At 41.4% G+C, this 19,496-nt stretch overlaps 1 long non-coding RNA gene across 1 annotated transcript in view; it reads right to left on the reverse strand.

Annotated features, from left to right (window-relative positions):
- Nucleotides 1-12,967: 12,967 nt before the first annotated feature.
- Nucleotides 12,968-19,496, reverse strand: part of LOC139032464 (uncharacterized) — a 46,095-nt gene continuing 39,566 nt past the window's right edge. Inside the window, exon 3 of the long non-coding RNA XR_011485016.1 lies at nt 12,968-19,184. This is a non-coding gene — a long non-coding RNA (uncharacterized lncRNA). The remainder of the gene's footprint in view (nt 19,185-19,496) is intronic.

Raw genomic sequence — 19,496 nt, forward strand, 5'->3', positions numbered from 1 at the left:
TTATTCAGGCTTTCTCAGTCTAGTTACAGTGAGCCAGGGCTACTCTTCATTGTGCTGTGCAGGCTTCTCATTGAGGTGGCCTCTCTTGTTGTGGAGCATAGGCTCTAGGCTCTCAGGCTTCAGAAACTGTGGTGCATGGGCTTTAGGTGCTTTGTGGCATGTGGAATCTTTACGAACCAGGAATTGAACCCATGTCTCCTGGATTGGCAGGTGTATTCTTTACCACTGACCTACTAGGAAGTCCCCCCTGAGCAGTGTCTTTGATTTCCATCTATTTTAATAATAGTATCTTGTGTCTGTGTCTATGAATCTCCAGGGATAATCTAATTCATTTTAATAAGCATTTCTTACTCATGCATTATGTGATGAGCACTAGGCTACACTCACAGGCTTACTAATCAAGAATATACCACCAGACGGATCATGAACTTCTTATTGCCAAATTCAGACTGAAATTGAAGAAAATGGAGAAAACCACTAGATCATTCAGGTATGACCTAAATCAAATCCCCTATGGCTATACAGTGGAAGTAAGAAATAGATTTAAGGGACTAGATCTGATAGACAGAGTGCCTGATGAACTATGGACAGGAGTTTGTGACATTGTACAGGAGACAGGAATCAAGACCATACCCAAGAAAAAGAAATGAAGAATAGCAAAATGCCTGTCTGAGGAGGCCTTACAAATAGCTGTGAAAAGAAGGGAAGTGAAAGCAAATGAGAAAAGGAAAGATATTCCCATTTGAATGCAGAGTTCCAAAGAAGAGCAAGGAGAGATAAGAAAGCCTTCCTCAGTGATCAATGCAAAGAAATAGAGGAAAACAGTAGAATGGGAAAGACTAGAGGTCTCCTCAAGAAAATTAGAGATACTAAGGGAACATTTCATGCAAAGATGGGCTCAAAAAAGGACAGAAATGGTAGGGACCTAACAAAAGCAGAAGATATTAAGAAGAGGTAGCAAGAATACAGAGAAGAACTGCACAAAAAAGATCTTCACCACCCAGATAATCATGATGGTGTGGTCTCTCACCTAGAGCCAGACATCCTGGAATGTGAAGTCAAGAGGGCCTTAAGAAGCATCACTGTGAACAAAGCTAGTGGAGGTGATGGAATTCCAGTTGAGCTATTTCAAATCCTAAAAGATGATGCTGTGAAAGTGCTGCACTCAATATGCCAGCAAATTTGGAAAACTCAGCAGTGGCCACGGGACTGGAAAAGGTCAGTTTTCATTCCAATCCCAAAGAAAGGCAATGCTAAAGAATGCTCAAACTACCGCACAATTGCACTCATCTCACACGCTAGTAAAGTGATGCTTAAGATTCTCCAAGCCAGGCTTCAGCAATATGTGAACTGTGAACTTCCAGATATTCAAGCTGGATTTAGAAAAGGCACAGGAACCAGAAATCAAATTGCCAACATCTGCTGGATCATTGAAAAAGCAAGAGAGTTCCAGAAAAACATCCATTTCTGCTTTATTGACTATGCCAAAGCCTTTGACTGTGTGGATCACAGTAAACTGTGGAAAGTTATGAAAGAGATGGGAATACCAGACCACCTGACCTGCCTCTTGAGAAACCTGTATGCAGGTCAGGAAGCAACAGTTAGAACTGGACATGGAACAACAGACTGGTTCCAAATAGGAAGAGGAGTACGTCAAGGCTGTATATTGTCACCCAGCTTATTTAACTTACATGCAGAGTACATCATGAGAAACGCTGGACTGGATGAAGCTGGAATCAAGATTGCTGGGAGAAATATCAAAACCTCAGATATGCAGATGATACCACCGTTATGGCAGAAAGTGAAGAGGAACTAAAGAGCCTCTTGATTAAATTGAAAGAGCAGAGTGAAAAAGTTGAATTAAAGCTTAACATTTAGAAAAGTAGATCATGGAATCCAGTCCCGTCACTTCACAGCAAACAGATGGGGAAAGAGTGGCTGACTATTTTTCTGGGCTCCAAAATCATTGCAGATGGTGACTGCAGCCATGAAATTAAAAGATGCTCATTCCTTGGAGGGAAAGTTATGACCAACCTAGACAGCATATTAAAAAGCAGAGACATTACTTTTTCAACTAAGGTCCGTCTATTCAAGGCTATGGTTTTTCCAGTGTTCCCGTATGGATGTGAGAGTTGGACTATAAAGAAAGCTGAGCACCAAAGAATTGATGCTTTTGAACTGTGGTGTTGGAGAAGACTCTTGAGAGTCTCTTAGACTGCAAGGAGATCCAACCAGTCCATCTGAAAGGAGATCAGTCCTGGGTGTTCATTGGAAGGACTGATGTTGAGGCTGAAATTCCAATCCTTTGGCCACCTGATGTGAAGATGACTCATTTGTAAAGACCCTGATGCTGGGAAAGATTGAGGGCAGGAGGAGAAGGGGACGACAGAGGATGAGATGATTGGATGGCATCACCAACTCATTGGACAGGGGTTTGGGTGGACTCCAGAAGTTGGTGATGGACAGGGAGGCCTGGAGTGCTGCAATTCATGAGGTCACGAAGGGTCAGACACAGCTGAGCAACTGAACTGAACTGAATAATACCAGAGTTATATCTGTCCAGCTGTCACTGTCCAGCCACAAAAATGAGCATCACCCTAAAAAATTCAATGAGGAATGAAATGCAGGGAATGGGTTTAAAACATGTTATAAAGGCTGGGATGGCAAAAGGAATAGGGTGTGTAAGGGAGGCTAGGAGAACTAGAGAAGTAGAAAATCATCACTCAAATGTAAGAGAGCTGACTTGGAAACCCCAAGCCCATGCTAGGGGCTGAGCCACTGGAGGTATGGCCACTGCTGCAGGAAGAAATGCTGCGGGCTTGGATTCTCCCCTTGACACTGCTGAAGACACCTCTGGGTGGGAGTCCCCAGAGGCGCGCAGTCCCTTAGCCATCTGCCAGTGCTGCCACCACTGTCCCCAGGGAGCTATCACGTTCCTGAGTGCCTTGCTGGGTGTGCCAAGGAGGCAAGGCTTTGAGCACCAACCAACACAAATATGCTGATGTCCATGCAATATGTTGTGCCTGGACAGGCCAGATATAGCAAATAAAAACACAGGATGCCCAGTCAAATTTTATTTTTTTTAAAGGAAGGCTTATTTTTAATTTTTTGGAGACAAGGTTTTATTTTTTTAATTTAATTTGACCGTGCCACAAAGTAGACAGGATGTTAGTTCCTTGACCAGGGATCAAACCTGGGAGCACAGTCTTAACCACTGAACTACCACGTAAATCTCCCCAGTTAAATTTTAATTCCAGATCAACAGCAAGTAATTTTCTAGTATAAGTATGGGGCCAGAGTGGGGCTTCCCCAATGGCTCACTGGTAAAGAATCCACCTGCAATGCAGGAGATGCAGGAGCTGCCGGTTCAATTCCTGGGTTGGGAAGATCCTCTGAAGGAGGAAATGGCAGCCCACTCCAGTATTCTTTCTGGGAGAACCCCATGGACAGAGGAGCCTGGCAAGCTACAGTCCATGGGGTCACAAGGAATCAGATGTGATTAAGCATGAAGGCCAACATGACGATGGGACCAGAGTAGTAAAGTCCTTTGTCTCAGACTCAGGAGACTTGTATCTTCAGCCAGATTCCATGAAACAGGGACAGACTTACTTCTTAGCTTGGAAAGAGGGTAAAAATCAAATCCCAGATTTGATCTTGGGAGACCTATAAGCCTAGGGCCCTCCAAATCTCCAAGTCTGATCTTCATATTCAAAGATGCAGTATAGATTTCAGAAGTTAAGCCATTAACACGCTCTTCTTACCAATGGCCCAGTTCTCTTGTAGGAGACTCCAATACAAAGGCTAATGTGTGCAGCATCTGTCCGTATATTCCCAGAGATGCTGTCAACTCTAGAAAGACACTACTTCACACAAATTGGAAACATGAAGGAATTAGTTGGCTCAGTCTCTCATTTCTCAAATGACTGCTAGTCCATGGTTCAAACAACCTTAGTTGGCAGACTCTTTTTTTGTTTAATTTTTATTGGAGTATAGTTGCTTTACAGCTTTGTGTTAGTTTCTGCTGGACAGCAAAGTGAATCAGCGATACGAATACATTAAATACCTCCTCTTTTGTTTCTATCTCCTTCTCATTTAGGTCGGCACAGAGCACTGAGTAAAGTTGCCTGTGCTATACAGTAGGTTCTCGTTGGCTTAGTTGCTAAGTTGTGTCCAACACTTGCGACCCCATGGACTGTAGTCCAACAGGCTCCTCTGTCCATGGGATTTCCCAGGCAAGAATACTGGAGTGGGTTGCCATTTTCTTATCCAGGCACTCTTCCAAACCCATGAATTGAACCCAGGTCTGCTGCATTTCAGGCATACTACTGCATTGCAGGTGAATTCTTTACCAACTGAGCTATGAGGGGAGCCCTGGTTCTCATTCAGTTCAGATCAGGCGCTCAGTCATATCCAAATCTTTGTGACCCCATGGGCTGCAGCATGCCAGGCTTCCCTGCCCATCACCAACTCCCAGAGCTTGCTCAAACTCATGTCCATTGAGTTGGTGATGCCATCCAACCATCTTTCCCAATGAGTCAGTTCTTCACATCAAGTGGCCAAAGTATTGGAGCTTCAGCTTCAGTGTCAGTCCTTCCAGTGAATATTCAGGACTGATTTCCTGTAGGATTGACTGGTTTGATATCCTTTCAGTCCAAAAGACTCTCAAGAGTCTTCTCCAACACCATGGTTCAAAAGCATCAATTTTTTGGTGCTCAGCTTTCCTAATAGTCCAAATCTCATGTTCATACATAACTACTGGAAAAAATCATATCTTTGAATAGACAAACCTTTGTCAGTAAAGCAATGTCTCTGCTTTTTAGTATGCTGTCTAGGTTTGTCATAGCTTTTCTTCCCAGGAGTAAGTGTCTTTTCATTTCAAGGCTGCAGTCACCATCGGCAGTGGTTTTAGAGCCCAAGAAAATAAAATCTGTCACTGTTTTCAATGTTTTCCCATCTATTTGCCATGAAGATGGCATCAAATGGATCAAAATCCATTTGATCGTGGATTCCATGATCCTAGTTTTTTGAATGTTGAGTTGTAAGCCAGCTTTTTCACTCTCCTCTTTAACTTACATCAAGAGGCTCTTTAGTTCCTCTTCACTTTCTGCCATAAGGGTGGTGTCATCTGCATATCTGAAGTTATTGATATTTCTCCTTGCAATCTTGATTCCACCTTGCTTCATCCAGTCCAGCATTTCACATGATGTACTCTGCATATACATTAAATAAGCAAGGTGACAATATACAGCCTTGATATACTCCTTTCCCAATTTAGAACCAGTCCACTGTTCCATGTCCGGTTCTAACTGTTGCTTCTTAACCTGCATACAGATTTCTCAGGAGGCAGGTCAGGTGGTCTGGTGTTCCCTTCTTTTAAGAATTTTCTACAGTTTGTTGTGATCCACACAGTCAAAGGCTTTAGTGTAGTCAATGAAGCAGAAGTAGATGTTTTTCTGGAATTTCTTGCTTTTTCTTTTTTGAATCATTTCATCCAATGATTCAGTGGATGTTGGCAATTTGATCTCTGGTTCCTCTACCTTTTCTAAACCTAGCTTGTACATCTGGAAGTTCATGGTTCACATATTGTTGAAACCTGTCTTGGAGAATTTTGAGCATTACTTTGCTAGCATGTGAGATGAGTGCAATTGTGCAGTAGTTTGAACATTCTTTGGCATTGCCTTTCTTTGAGATTAGAATGGAAACTGACCTTTTCCAGTCCTGGGCCACTGCTGAGTTTTCCAAATTTGCTGGCATATTGAGTTCAGCACTTTCACAGCATCATCTTTCAGGATTTGAAACAGCTCAACTGGAATTCCATCACCTCCACTAGCTTTGTTCATAGTGATGCTTCCTAAGGCCCACTTGACCTTGCACTCCAGGATGTCTAGCTCTAGATGAATGATCACACCATCATGGTTATCTGGGTCATTCATTATGTAGTTCTTGTGTGTATTCTTGCCATCTCTTCTTAATATCTTCTGCTTCTGTTGAATCTATGCTGTTACTGTCCTTTATTGTGCCTATCTTTGCATGAAATTTTCCATTGGTACCTCTAATTTTCTTGAAGAGATCTCTAGTCTTTCCCATTCTATTGTTTTCCTCTATTTCTTTGCATTGATCACTGAGGAAGGCTTTCTTATCTCTCCTTGCTCTTGTTTGGAACTCTGCATTCAAATGGATATACCTTTGCCTTTCACATCTCTTCTCTTCACAGCTATTTGTAAAGCCTCCTCAGACAACCATTTTGCCTTTTTGCATTTCTTCTTCTTGGGGATGGTTTTGATGACCGCCTTCTGAACAATGTTATGAACCTCCATCCATACCTCTTCAGGCACTCTATCTTACAGATCCAGTCCCTTGAATCTATTTGTCACTTCCACTGTATAATCATAAGGGATTTTATTTAGGTCATACTTGAATGGTGTAGTGGTTTTCCCTAATTTCTTCCATTTAACTCTGAATTTAGCAATAAGGAACTCATGTTCTGATCCATAGTCAACTCCCAGTCTTGTTTTTGCTGACTGTATAACACTTCTTCATCTTCGGCCGCAAAGTTTATAATCCATTTGATTTTGGTAATGACCATCTGGTGATGTCCATGTATATAGTCATCTCTTGTGTTGTTGAAAGAGGTTGTTTGCTATGACCAGTGGATTCTCTTGACAAAACTCTGTCAGCCTTTGCCCTACTTCATTTTGTACTCCAAGGCCAAATTTGCCTGTTACTCCAGGTATCTATTGACTTCTTACTTTTGCATTCCAGGCCCCTATAATGAAAAGGACATCTTTTTTTTGGTGTTAGTTCCAGAAGGTCTTGTAGGTCATCATAGAACCATTCAGCTTCAGCTTCTTCAGCATTGGTGATTGGGGCACAAAATTGGATTACTGTGATATTGAATGGTTTGCTTGGAAACAACGGAGGTCATTCTGTCATTCCTGAGATTGCACCCAAATACTGCATTTCAGACTCTTTTGTTGACTATGAGAGCTACTCCATTTTTTCTAAAGGATTCTTGCCCACAGTAGATGTAATGGTCATCTGGATTAAATTCACCCATTCTGGTCCATTTTGGTTTACTGATTCCTAAAATGTTGATGTTCACTCTTGCCATCTCTTGTTTGACCACTTCCAATTTGCCTTGATTCGTGGACCTAACATTCCAAGTTCCTATGCAATATTATTCTTTACAGCATCAGACTTTACTTCCATCACTAGTCACATCCACAATTAAGTGTTGTTTTTGCTTTGGCTCCCTCTCTTCATTCTTTCTGGAGCTATTTCTCCACTCTTCTCCTGTAGCATATTTGGCACCTACCAACCTGGGGAGTTCATCTTTCAGTGTCATATCTTTTGCCTTTTCATTCTGTTCATTAGGTTCTCATTAGGTATCTATTTTGTTCATTGTGCATATATGTCAATTTCAACCTCCCAGTTCGCCCTACCCCCCTGCTCTCCTCCAGCATGATATCAACCTATGCATTCTCTATGTGTGTGTCTCTATTTCTGCTTTAGTTGGCTTTCTCTTTAGCCTGATTTCCGTGCTCTCCATAACCTGACCCCAAGCTTCCAATAGAGGGCTAGATCATTTGACTCAAGTCCAGTACAGTCAGTCCACCTTAACTGAGTTCTGTGTATGCGTCTAGACAACATCAAATGCAGCAGCCGGAATTCTTGACTACAAGCAACAGAAGCCAACTGTCATGAACCTCAAATTTATTAAAAGGCTATCAACAAGCTTCAGAGGATAACCAGGAGTATACCAGTTTGTTTTTCCCAGAATAACTGTTTCAGGAGATTTACTGAGGAAAATAAGGGTTTCACAAATAAACTTGAGAAGTGCTAGTGTATATTTTATTCTATTGAAGTTTTAAACTCTATGTGAACAAAGATTCTATGGTGAACACACCTGTTTGACTTTGTAGAATCCATATTTCCCAATCATTCTGTAATGCAACAGAATGGCAGCCAGTAAAATTAGCATGCTATTGAACACATTTTGGGAACTGCTATATTAGTAAAATTCATGATACAGTTAGATGCTTCTTGAATCCAAGAAAGTGAAAGTGTTAGTCTCTCCGTTGTGTCTGATTCTTTGCCACCCCATGGACTATATGGCCTGTCATGCTCCTCTGTAGATGGAATTCTCCAGGCAAGAATACTGGAGTGGGTTGCCATTTCCTTTTCCGGGAGATCTTCCCTACCCAGGGATCAAACTGAGGTCTCCTGCATTGCAGGCAGAATCTTTACTATCTGAGCCACCAAGTAAGCTGTATTGGACGAACTTTCAAAGATTCCTGAACTGAGTTGCCATTCACTATAAAAAGCGTAAAGTGGGAACATTGTTTAACCCTATTTAATTTATTTTTTATTCAATTTGTTTAAACTAAAACAAGCAAAAACAATTCACCTATTTCTCCCACCCTTCCCTACCTCCCATCTCTGGTGGCCACCAATCAGTTCCCTGTATCTATGAGATTTTTTTTTTGTGGGGGAGGAGGGGCAGGACTCTTTGTTTAAGATTCCACATATGAAAGAGATCATATAGCAAAAACCAAGCTCAGAAAATTGACAAGAAGGCAGGAGAACCACCTAAGAAAATGAGCAGGATCCAGGGAGAGCTCAGGGAAAACATAGATGAAATAACAGACAGAATCAATGAGGTGAGGACACCATTCCTGACTTCAGTTCCTCAATTGCCACCAACGGTTTCCAGTGGATAACTTTCCGGGTGCTAGACTGGCAGTGCTGCCAATCATTACCCCAAACAATTTGTTTGCCCGCCGTCCCCCCGCCACCGCTTTTTTTTTTTTTTTAACATGCATCTTTGAATAGCTCTACAAATTCAAGATTCCAGGCTGCCTTAGCTTAGACTGTGTGTCTGCCTCCATCCGAAAGGCATGGAAAGAAAGAGTAATGTAGTTTCTGACCTCTTCAGAGTCCATTGGAGGGACTCTATCCTCCAGCAAGACTCACATAACTTCTGTTTCCTCATAATAAAAAAAGAGAACTGAATCCATTCCCAGATAGGCAAATAGGACAAATGATCACTTTGGAGGGATATCAAAAAAGTAAGACATGGATCTTGCCCTAAAATAATTTAGTTCTTCTGCCCATAACAGAATGAAACAAAGAATAATTACAACTTGTTTGCAGGGCAGGAATAGAGACTCAAACATAGAGAACAGACTTGTGGACAGAATGTGAGAAGAAGAGGGTGAGACAAATTGAAAGAGATACACTACTATATGTAAAATAGCTGGCTAGGATCACACAGGGAGCTCAGCCCAGTGCTCTGTGATGACCTAGAAGGGTGAGATGTGAGGGATGGGAGGGAGGTTTAGGAGGGAGGGGACATGTGTATACTCATGGTTGATTTATGTTGTACAGCAGAAACTAAAACAGTATTATAAAGCAATTATCCTCCAATTAAAATATTTTAATTAAAACTAAATTTTAATTAAAAATTAAAATACTTAATATTTTCAATAATAAAATAATTACTACCTTACCCCTAGAGAACTAGATAGAAAGAGCTATGAGAAAAAGGAGAGGTTACTGTGAGATAGAGCATCCAGGAAAGTGTCATAGAGAGATTCATTCATTCAGTATTACAAAGACTGTAAGATTCTTCCAGATAGAGAAGGTGAGAGGCAGGCACTTCATGTGGGGTGAATAAACGAGCAAATATGTAAAAGTGAGAATGAACAGAGTCTGGGTGGGGATAGTGAGATGCCTGGCCTGGCTGGAAGAGAGGATTTCTCTTAGAGATCAGGGTGAACAGGTTGAATAGGCAGGGAAAGATCTAGGAGAGGTTTGGGGCTTGATGCAGGAGGCAATGGGGAGACAAATACATTTGGTATTTAAAGAAATTTTCCACTAAAGAAAATGGTGCTTCAGAAAGACTTTGTTGTTTAGTCACTAACTCGTGTTTGACCCTTTGTGACCCCATGGATTATAGCCTGCCAGACTCCTCTGTCCATGGAATTTTCCAGGCAAGAATACTGGAGAGGGTTGCCAGTTCCTTCTTCAGGGGATCTTCCCAGCTCAGGGATCAAACCCACATCTCCCGCAGGTGGATTCTTTACCACTGAACCACCCGGCAAGCCCCGCACAAGTGATTACTTAGAAGAAAATACTCCACACTTTGAGAAATCTCTATTACGATGACTTTGAGTGGAGGGTGACATCGAGGTCCTTCCTGAGGGACTGGGCAGTTAGGGGAGCTCTGGGCCAGAGAGGTGACTCAGATGCTCCACCAGGAGCAGGCATTCCAGGGTTAAGCAGAGCAGGGTGGGCTTGTCCAACAGCAGCTGCCTCTGGCCAGTCACAGGTTATTCTCAGCACTTCCATTAGCTCTGAATTTTGCATCAGGCTGTGAGTGAAGGCACAGTTTGGCCACGGTTACACTGCAAGGAGACAGGAAACGCATTTCTTTTGTAGAAGACTGGAGTGTGCGGTGTCCGAGATAGTCACACACAGAAACAGGGCTTCCCAGCAAAAAACAGACCTAAAAGGCAGCGGTGTGGAAGTGGGATGTGAGAAGCCAGAGAGGACCAGGCCCTGATCCCAGACATGCCCACAGCAGTGCTCTGAGAAACCCCCAGAAATCACCCAGGGAGGACGAGGTTTGACACTTTCAGGGGATCATGTTTCCAGAAAGTAAGTCAGGGTATGAACAGTTTATATAATCCCATTTTATGGGCTCAGCAAGCTGACCGCGGGAAGGTGTTAGAGCCAGCCTTTGTCCCAAGCATTTATTATCCTCTGTCCCATCTGATCCTTACAAGACCACTGTGATCCAGGATTGCTCTTCTCTCATTTTACGGCTGAGGACGCTGAGGTTTAAAGATGCTAAATAGGGACTTCCCTTGGCAGTCAAGTGGTTAAGACTTCATCCCCCAACGCAAGGGGGGCAGTTGTTTTTTTCCCATTTATTTTTATTAGTTGGAGGCTAATTACTTTACAATATTGTAGTGGGTTTTGCCATACATTGACATGAATCAGCCATGGATTTACATGTATTCCCCATTCCGATACCCCCTCCCACCTCCCTCTCCACCCGATCCCTCTGGGTCTTCCCAGTGCACCAGCCCTGAGCACTTGTCTCATGCATCCAACCTAGGCTGGTGATCTGTTTCACCCTTGATAATATACATATTTTGATGCTATTCTCTCAAAACATCCCACCCTCGCCTTCTCCCACCGAGTCCAAAAGTCTGTTCTATACATCTGTGTCTCTTTTTCTGTCTTACATATAGGGTTATCATTACCATCTTTCTAAATTCCATATATATGTGTTAGTATACTGTATTGGTCTTCATCTCTCTGGCTTACTTCACTCTGTATAATGGGCTCCAGTTTCATCCATCTCATTAGAACTGATTCAAATGAATTCTTTTTAATGGCTGAGTAATATTCCATGGTGTATATGTACCACAGCTTCCTTATCCATTCATCTGCTGATGGGCATCCAGGTTCCTTCCATGTCCTGGCTATTATGAATAGTGCTGCGATGAACATTGGGGTGCATGTGTCTCTTTCAGATCTGGTTTCCTTGGTGTGTATGTCCAGAAGTGGGATTGCTGGGTCATATGGCAGTTCTATTTCCAGTTTTTTAAGGAATCTCCACACTGTTCTCCATAGTGGCTGTACTAGTTTGCATTCCCACCAACAGTGTAAGAGGGTTCCCTTTTCTCCACACCCTCTCCAGCATTTGTTGCTTGTAGACTTTTGGATAGCAGCCATTCTGACTGGCGTGTAATGGTACCTTATTGTGGTTTTTATTTGCATTTCTCTGATAACGAGTGATGTTGAGCATCTTTTCATGTGTTTGTTAGCCATCTGTATGTCTTCTTTGGAGAAGTGTCTGTTTAGTTCTTCGGCCCATTTTTTGATTGGGTCATTTATTTTTTGGAATTGAGCTGCAGGAGTTGCTTGTATATTTTTTAGATTAATTCTTTGTCTATTGCTTCATTTGCTATTATTTTCTCCCATTCTGAAGGCTGTCTTTTCACCTTGCTTATAGTTTCCTCTGTTGTACAAAAGCTTTTAAGTTTCATTAAGTCCCATTTGTTTATTTTTGCTTTTATTTCCAATATTCTGGGAGGTGGGTCATAGAGGATCTTGCTGTGATTTACGTTGGAGAGTGTTTTGCCTATGTTCTCCTCTAGGAGTTTTATAGTTTCTGGTCTTACATTTAGGTCTTTAATCCATTTTGGGTTTATTTTTGTGTGTGGTATTAGAAAGTGTTCTAATTTCATTCTTTTACAAGTGGTTGACCAGTTTTCCCAGCACCACTTGTTAAAGAGGTTGTCTTTTTTCCATTGTATATCCTTGCCTCCTTTGTCGAAGATAAGGTGTCCATAGGTGCGTGGATTTATCTCTGGGCTTTCTATTTTGTTCCATTGATCTGTATTTCTGTCTTTGTGCCAGTACCATACTGTCTTGATGACTGTGGCTTTGTAGTAGAGCCTGAAGTCAGGGAGCTTGATTCCTCCAGTTCCATTCTTCTTTCTCAAGATTGCTTTGGCTATTCAAGGTTTTTTGTATTTCCACACAAATTGTGAAATTATTTGTTCTAGTTCTGTGAAGAATACCGTTGGTAGCTTGATTGCCAAGTTACTTCAGTCGTGTCCGACTCTGTGTGACCCCATCCCTGGGATTCTCCAGGCAAGAACACTGGAGTGGGTTGCCATTTCCTTCTCCAATGCATAAAAGTGAAAAGTGAAAGTGAAGTTGCTCAGTCATGTCTGACTCTTTGCAACCCCATGGACTGCAGCCTACCAGTCTCCTCCGTCCATGGAATTTTCCAGGCAAGAGTACTGGAGTGGTAGTTTGATAGGGATTGCATTGAATCTACAGATTGCTTTGGGTAGTAGAGTCATTTTGACAATATTGATTCTCCCAATCCATGAACATGGTATATTTCTCCATCTATTTGTGTCCTCTTTGATTTCTTTCACCAGTGTTTTATAGTTTTCTATGTATAGGTCTTTTGTTTCTTTAGGTAGATATACTCCTAAGTATTTTATTCTTTTTGTTGCAATGATGAATGGTATTGTTTCCTTAATTTCTCTTTCTGTTTTCTCATTGTTAGTGTATAGGAATGCAAGGGATTTCTGTGTGTTAATTTTATATCCTGCAACTTTACTGTATTCGTTGATTAGCTCTAGTTATTTTCTGGTAGAATTTTTAGGGTTTTCTATGTAGAGGATCATGTCATCTGCAAACAGTGAGAGTTTCACTTCTTCTTTTCCTATCTGGATTCCTTTTATTTCTTTTCTGCTCTGATTGCTGTGGCCAAAACTTCCAAAACTATGTTGAATAGTAGTGGTGAGAGTGGGCACCCTTGTCTTGTTCCTGATTTTAGGGGAATGCTTTCAATTTTTCACCATTGAGGGTAATTCTTCCTGTGGGTTTTTCATATATAGCTCTTATTATGTTGAGGTATGTTCCTTCTACTCCTGCTTTCTGGAGGTTTTTTTTTTTATCATAAATGGATGTTGAATTTTGTCAAAGGCTTTTTCTGCATCTATTGAGATAATCATATGGTTTTTATTTTTCAGTTTGTTAATGTGGTGTATTACATTGATTGACTTGCGGATATTGAAGAATCCTTGCATCCCTGGGATAAAGCCCACTTGGTCATGATGTATGATCTTTTTAATGTGTGTTGGATTCTGTTTGCTAGAATTTGGTTAAGGATTTTTGCATCTATGCTCATCAGTGATATTGGCCTATAGTTTTCTTTTTTGTGGCATCTTTGTCAGGTTTTGGTATCAAGGTGATGGTGGCCTCATAGAATGAGTTTGGAAGTTTACCTTCCTCTGCAATTTTCTGGAAGAGTTTGAGTAGTATAGGTGTTAGTTCTCCTCTAGATTTTTGGTAGAATTCAGCTGTGAAGCTGTCTGGTCCTGGGCTTTTGTTTGTTAGAAGGTTTTTTATTACAGTTTCAATTTCCATGCTTGTGATGGGTCTGTTGAGCTTTTCTATTTCTTCCTGGTTCAAATTTGGAAAATTGTACTTTTCTAGGAATTTGTCCATTTCTTCCAAGTTGTCCATTTTATTTTCATATAGTTTCTGATAATAGTCTCTTATGATCCTTTGTATTTCTGTGTTGTCTGTTGTGATCTCTCCATTTTCATTTCTAATTTTGTTAATTTGGTTCTTCTCCCATGTTTCTTAATGAGTCTTGCTAACGGTTTGTCAATTTTGTTTATTTTTTTCAAAAAACCAGCTTTTAGCTTTTCTTATTTTTGCTATGGTCTTTTTAGGGTTTTTTTTTTTTTTTTGCATTTATTTCTGCCCTAATTTTTAAGATTTCTTTCCTTCTACTAACCCTGGGGTTCTTCATTTCTTCCTTCTCTAGTTGTTTTAGGTGTAAGGGAGACAGTTTTATCCCTGTTCAGAGAACCAAGATCCCATATGTCTCATGGCCAAAAAGTCAAAACAGAAATGATACTGCAACAAATTCAATAATGACTTTTAAAATAGTCCACATCCAAAAATATCTTTCAAAAAAAAAAAAAAAGATGTTAAATAGCTTGCACCAGGTCACAGAACTGCTAGAGGGAATAGTTGGGACCTAAACTCGGATGAGGCTAACAGCAAAATCCACACCCCTAACCAGCATGCTTAATTGTATGCTGAAGTAGGTCTCTCCTCAAAGACTCTAGATGGATTGCAAACTCAGATCAAAGTCAGATGAACTGCAGAACAGAAATCTGGCCCAGTCCAGTAAGTTGGAGAGGAAAATTAGGACAATCCATCCAAACTGAAGAGAAATACCTTAGACAGTGCCAACCCACAGAGGCAGGGCTTAGAGCCAGTGGGAGGAAGGAGGGTGGGGGGCTAGGGGTAGGGTATCACCAGAAAAGATTGGCACATGAATCCACAGGCTGAGTAAAGCAGATTGTCCTCCCCTGTGTGGCTGGACCTCATCCATTGACAACCTGAATAACAGAAAGGCAGAAGAAAGGAGAATTCACTCTCACTGTCAGACTGCTTAAGCTGGACAGCCATCTCTTCCTGTTCTCTGGCTGGGACTCACACCAAAGGCCCTCAGAATCACCAGCAGTACACCAGTACCTCTCTTGGGCCTCCAGCTTACAGACAGCAGATGATGGGATCTCTCACCTCATAGTCACATGAGCCAATTCTTCACATCAAATCTACCCCAAGAAACCATAACTCAGAAAGACACATTGCACCCCAGTGTCCATTGCAGCAATGTCCATGGCTATTATGTATAATAGCCAGGACATGGAAGCAGCCTAGATGTCCACTGATAGATGAATGGATAAAGAAGATGTGGTACATCTACATAAGATGTGGTAGATATACATATATATTACTCAGCCATAAAAAGGAATGAAATGGAGTCAGTAGAAGTGATATGGATGAACCTAGAATTGGTCATACAGAGTTAAGTCAGAAGAGAAAAACAAATATCATATATTAATGCATGTATATGGAATCTAGAAAATGATACTGATGAACCTATTTGTAGGGAAGAAATAGAGGTGCAGATGTAGAGAACAGACTTGTGGACACAGTGTGGGAATGGGAGGGAAGGACAAGTGAGAGAATAGCACTGACATATATATACACTGTCATATGTAAAAGAGATGCTAGTAGGAAGCTGCTTATAGCACAGGGAGCTCAGCTCAGTGCTCTGTGATGACCTAGAGGGGTGGGATGGGGGTAGGAGGAGGCTCAAGAGGGAGAGAATGTATGTATACATATGGCTGATTCATGATGTTGTAAGGCAGAAACTAACACAACATTGCAAAGCTATTATATTCTGATTAAAAAATCTTTCTTTCCCTCTCTTTTTCTGTTTGTTTCTCTCTGTCTCTGCCTGTCTCTATCTCTCTTTCCCTCTCTCCATTTAATATATATATATATCAAGTATATATATATATACAAGCCCTACTTATATATAACATATATATATTGAATGCCCAGCCAGAAGTCTTTTTCTCCCATGTTTCCTCCCATCCAATAATCTCAATCCTCAAAAGTTCCATTCACTACGTCTCTTTCCGGATTCCACATTGTACATGGATACACACACACACACATATACACACACATATATACATATCTACACACATTTTAAAGAAAAAGGAATCCTACTATTTGAAATGATTGCATCTCGCTTTTATATTGTTTAACAATATATCTGGGATGAATCAAAACATGTAGATCTACTTTGGCCATTTTGAATGGCACACACTACACCTTTTTCAACAATTCTCCCATAAATGGGCATCTAGGTTTTTTCCACTGTTTTGTTATTACATGCTAGATAACAAATCATCTTATATACATAGGTCTCTACATAATAGTGGTATTATTTCTAAAAAATAGATTCTTGAAGTGATACTGCTGAGTCCAAATGTAGATCAATCTTTAACTGTCTACTGCTAAAAGTGTGTTAAATAGATTTTTAAAAATAAAAAATGTTTGTAGGGATATTATGGATATTTTCTTTTTATTTTATGTACACCTGTATTGCTTACATCTTTGTAAAGAGCATACAGTTTTTATAATAGATAAGACATCTTTAGGACTTTCCTGGCAGTCCAGTGGTTAAGAACCCACCTGTCAATGAAGGGGCCATGGATTCCATTCCTGGTCTGGGAAGATCCCCACATGCTGTGTGACAACTAAGCCCGTGTACCTAGAACCTGTGCTCCACAAGGGAAACCCCCCCAATAAAAAGCCTGTGCACCACGTTTGGAGCGTAGCCCCCCTTACCGTAACTGGAGAAAACCAGCAGACAGCAACGAAGACCCAGTGTGGTCAAAAATAAATAAATAAATAAACCATTTTAAAAAATTAAAACCTCTTTAAAAGAAGATACAGTGTAAAATCCTTTGATCACTAGAGTTATTTCCTGTAAATCTTTCTTCCCAGAAATATTCTCTACTATTTAAACCTGTCAATCAAGGCATTTGGACATGAGTGACAGCAAGGTTTGTCTGGCTGGTTTGTTGATTTGGTTTGAGCATTGTTTGGCTTGTGAGGTTTGAGGGAGGGGCTTCTACTGGTGTTTCATGGGTAGGTATGCTAACATCTTGCAATCTGATGAGAGATTTCTGCCCAAAACTCCAGGAGGACCTGGGTTGTCAAATTCCAAACCCTGTTTTAGAACAGCAGACCCACTTCTTCCTGCTCCAGCTTTTGGTACCAGTCCTTTACCATCATCAACATGGACATACAGGGCAGCAGCAATACTTGCTCCTTGACACACAAGGGTATAGACCTCAGGGAACAGGAAAGACACTAAAGATCCAAGTTACTGAACCAAACCTGTGTCTGCCCAGGCCTACCATTGACAGTGTGGGTGACCACACAGCCAAGAAGATTGCTGGCATGTCTATGCATATGATTGGTTTTGTTGAAGCAATCCAATTGATGCAACCATTTCACTTATTAATTCATTGCCCAGAACTTCTCATTATGATAATTTCAAAGTAAATGAATTAAAAATCATTCAGCCTGAACTACAGTCTTGTGGAAGACTCATGCACTACAAAGAAGGAATTTTATTTCCTAATGAAGCAGCAATAAGACAATAATAGTCCTTTGACCTTAAATAGAGTTTCAGGAAGGGAAATTGGGACCTTGAACAGAATGAATAAGCTCCAAAGCCTGAAACCTCTTGGTAAAAACCACAACTTGTTTTAATACAATTTGCATGCACAACTTTTTCTGTAATAGATAAACTAGCATCTACTTGTGGGCTTCCCTGGTGGTGCAGGGGTAGAGTTTGCCTGGCAGTCCAGGAGACTGAAGAGACACAGGTTCAATCCCTGGGTCAGGAAGATCCCGTGGAGAAGGACATGGCAACCCACTCCAGTGTTCTTGACAGCACATGTCTGAGCAACTGAGTACACACACCCAGTATCTCTTCTGGCAAAAAGATGCCCTCCACGGTCTCAGGTCTGCAGTCTGGCTATTTTTAGATGCACCATGGCAACATCTCTGACTCCCCAGAGGCATTCCACAGAACCGAAAAGAAGCCATTAAATGAGATTATGAAGCTTCATTTTCTTCTTCCTGACCTCCTAGCATTACCCAGAGAAGCGTCTACTTCCATTAGAGAATACTCAACCATAAATCTCGCCCCAAAATGCATTTACATGGGGCTCTGTAGACACTGATGGGCCCCAAGGGCTTCCCCAAAATTACCCTCCAGTCTTGTCTCTTTCCCACTGCTCTTCCTTCTGTGGTCTAAGGATGCGGCTTGAGAGGACTATCCACAGAAGGGGTGGGAGCAAGGGATCATGGTCCGGGGAAGGAAGGCCATCCTGCCCCCACAAGCAGCTCAGAAAAGAAGGTGATGGAGCTATGTTGAAAGTGGATAACCAACAAGGACCCACTGTACAGCACAGGGAACTCTGCTCCATGTTATGTGGCAGCTTGGCTGGGAAGGGGACGTGGGGATAATGGATGCATGTATGTTTATGGCTGAGTCCCTTCACTGTGCGCCTGGAACTATCACAACATTGTTCATCAGCTATACCCCACTACAAAATAACAAGTTCAAAAGAAAAAAAAAAATTATGGAGCCTGCCATTCCTCCAGGGGAACTCATGCCTGACACACAGGAATGCAGCAAAGACCCGTATGTGTTATCCTCAAAGCTTTCTGAGCTTCTCTTCATGGTGAGTTGGCGCCATGGTGGTTGGTGCCCGAATTAGAACTGAGCTGTTGTAAGTCTTGGTTCAGTGATGATCTGACAAAGAAGTGCCACAAGAAGAGACAGACTTCGTTTGCTTGAAATTGTGCTTTTTTTTTTTTTTTGGCCTAAGGACATCTGGCAGTAATCATCATTACTCGTTTTGGACTGAATGAATGGTGTCTTATTTCCTGCCCTGTGTGCAAATACTCAAGTATGGCCATTAGAGGAGGCTGAGTTCTCGCATGTCATCTGAGGCTGCTCTTTGCCAAGAAGGTCTTGTTCCCTATTTTTAAGCTGTAAGAACAAGCCCATTTTAGGATATTTTTTATCTGGACTTGCTTTTCAATAATTTGCATCACCTGCTTTCCTTTAAAAGAAAAAAAGATTTATCTTCTTTCCCCGTGGGTCGCCTTTCTGGATCTCCTGGTGGAATGTTCTTGGGTCTCCATCCAATGTTACTCCTCGTTCAGTTAAGAAGGAAGCGGCTCTCGACCTTATGGAAGGAACAAGTTACAAAGAATGTCAGTGATTCTCAAATTTGGCAGCACGTTAAAATCACCTAAGAAGCATTTAACTCCCCAAACTGCAATGATGAGGTGCCTATAATTTCACTTTTTAATATTCTAAAAAGGGGACTGAGGCAACTGTAGGGACAGAGAACAGATTGGTGGTGGCCAGAGTCTAGGGCTAGGGATGGAGGTGGGGATCTGATCTCAAAAATCAAGCCAGAAAAATTGGGAGGGTGATAGAACTGTTCTTTATCCTGACTGTAGTGGATGTTATAAATGGTTTAGATGCACTTATT

The sequence above is a fragment of the Odocoileus virginianus genome, chromosome 31, assembly GCF_023699985.2.
Source record: "Odocoileus virginianus isolate 20LAN1187 ecotype Illinois chromosome 31, Ovbor_1.2, whole genome shotgun sequence".
NCBI classification, from domain to species: domain Eukaryota; kingdom Metazoa; phylum Chordata; class Mammalia; order Artiodactyla; family Cervidae; genus Odocoileus; species Odocoileus virginianus.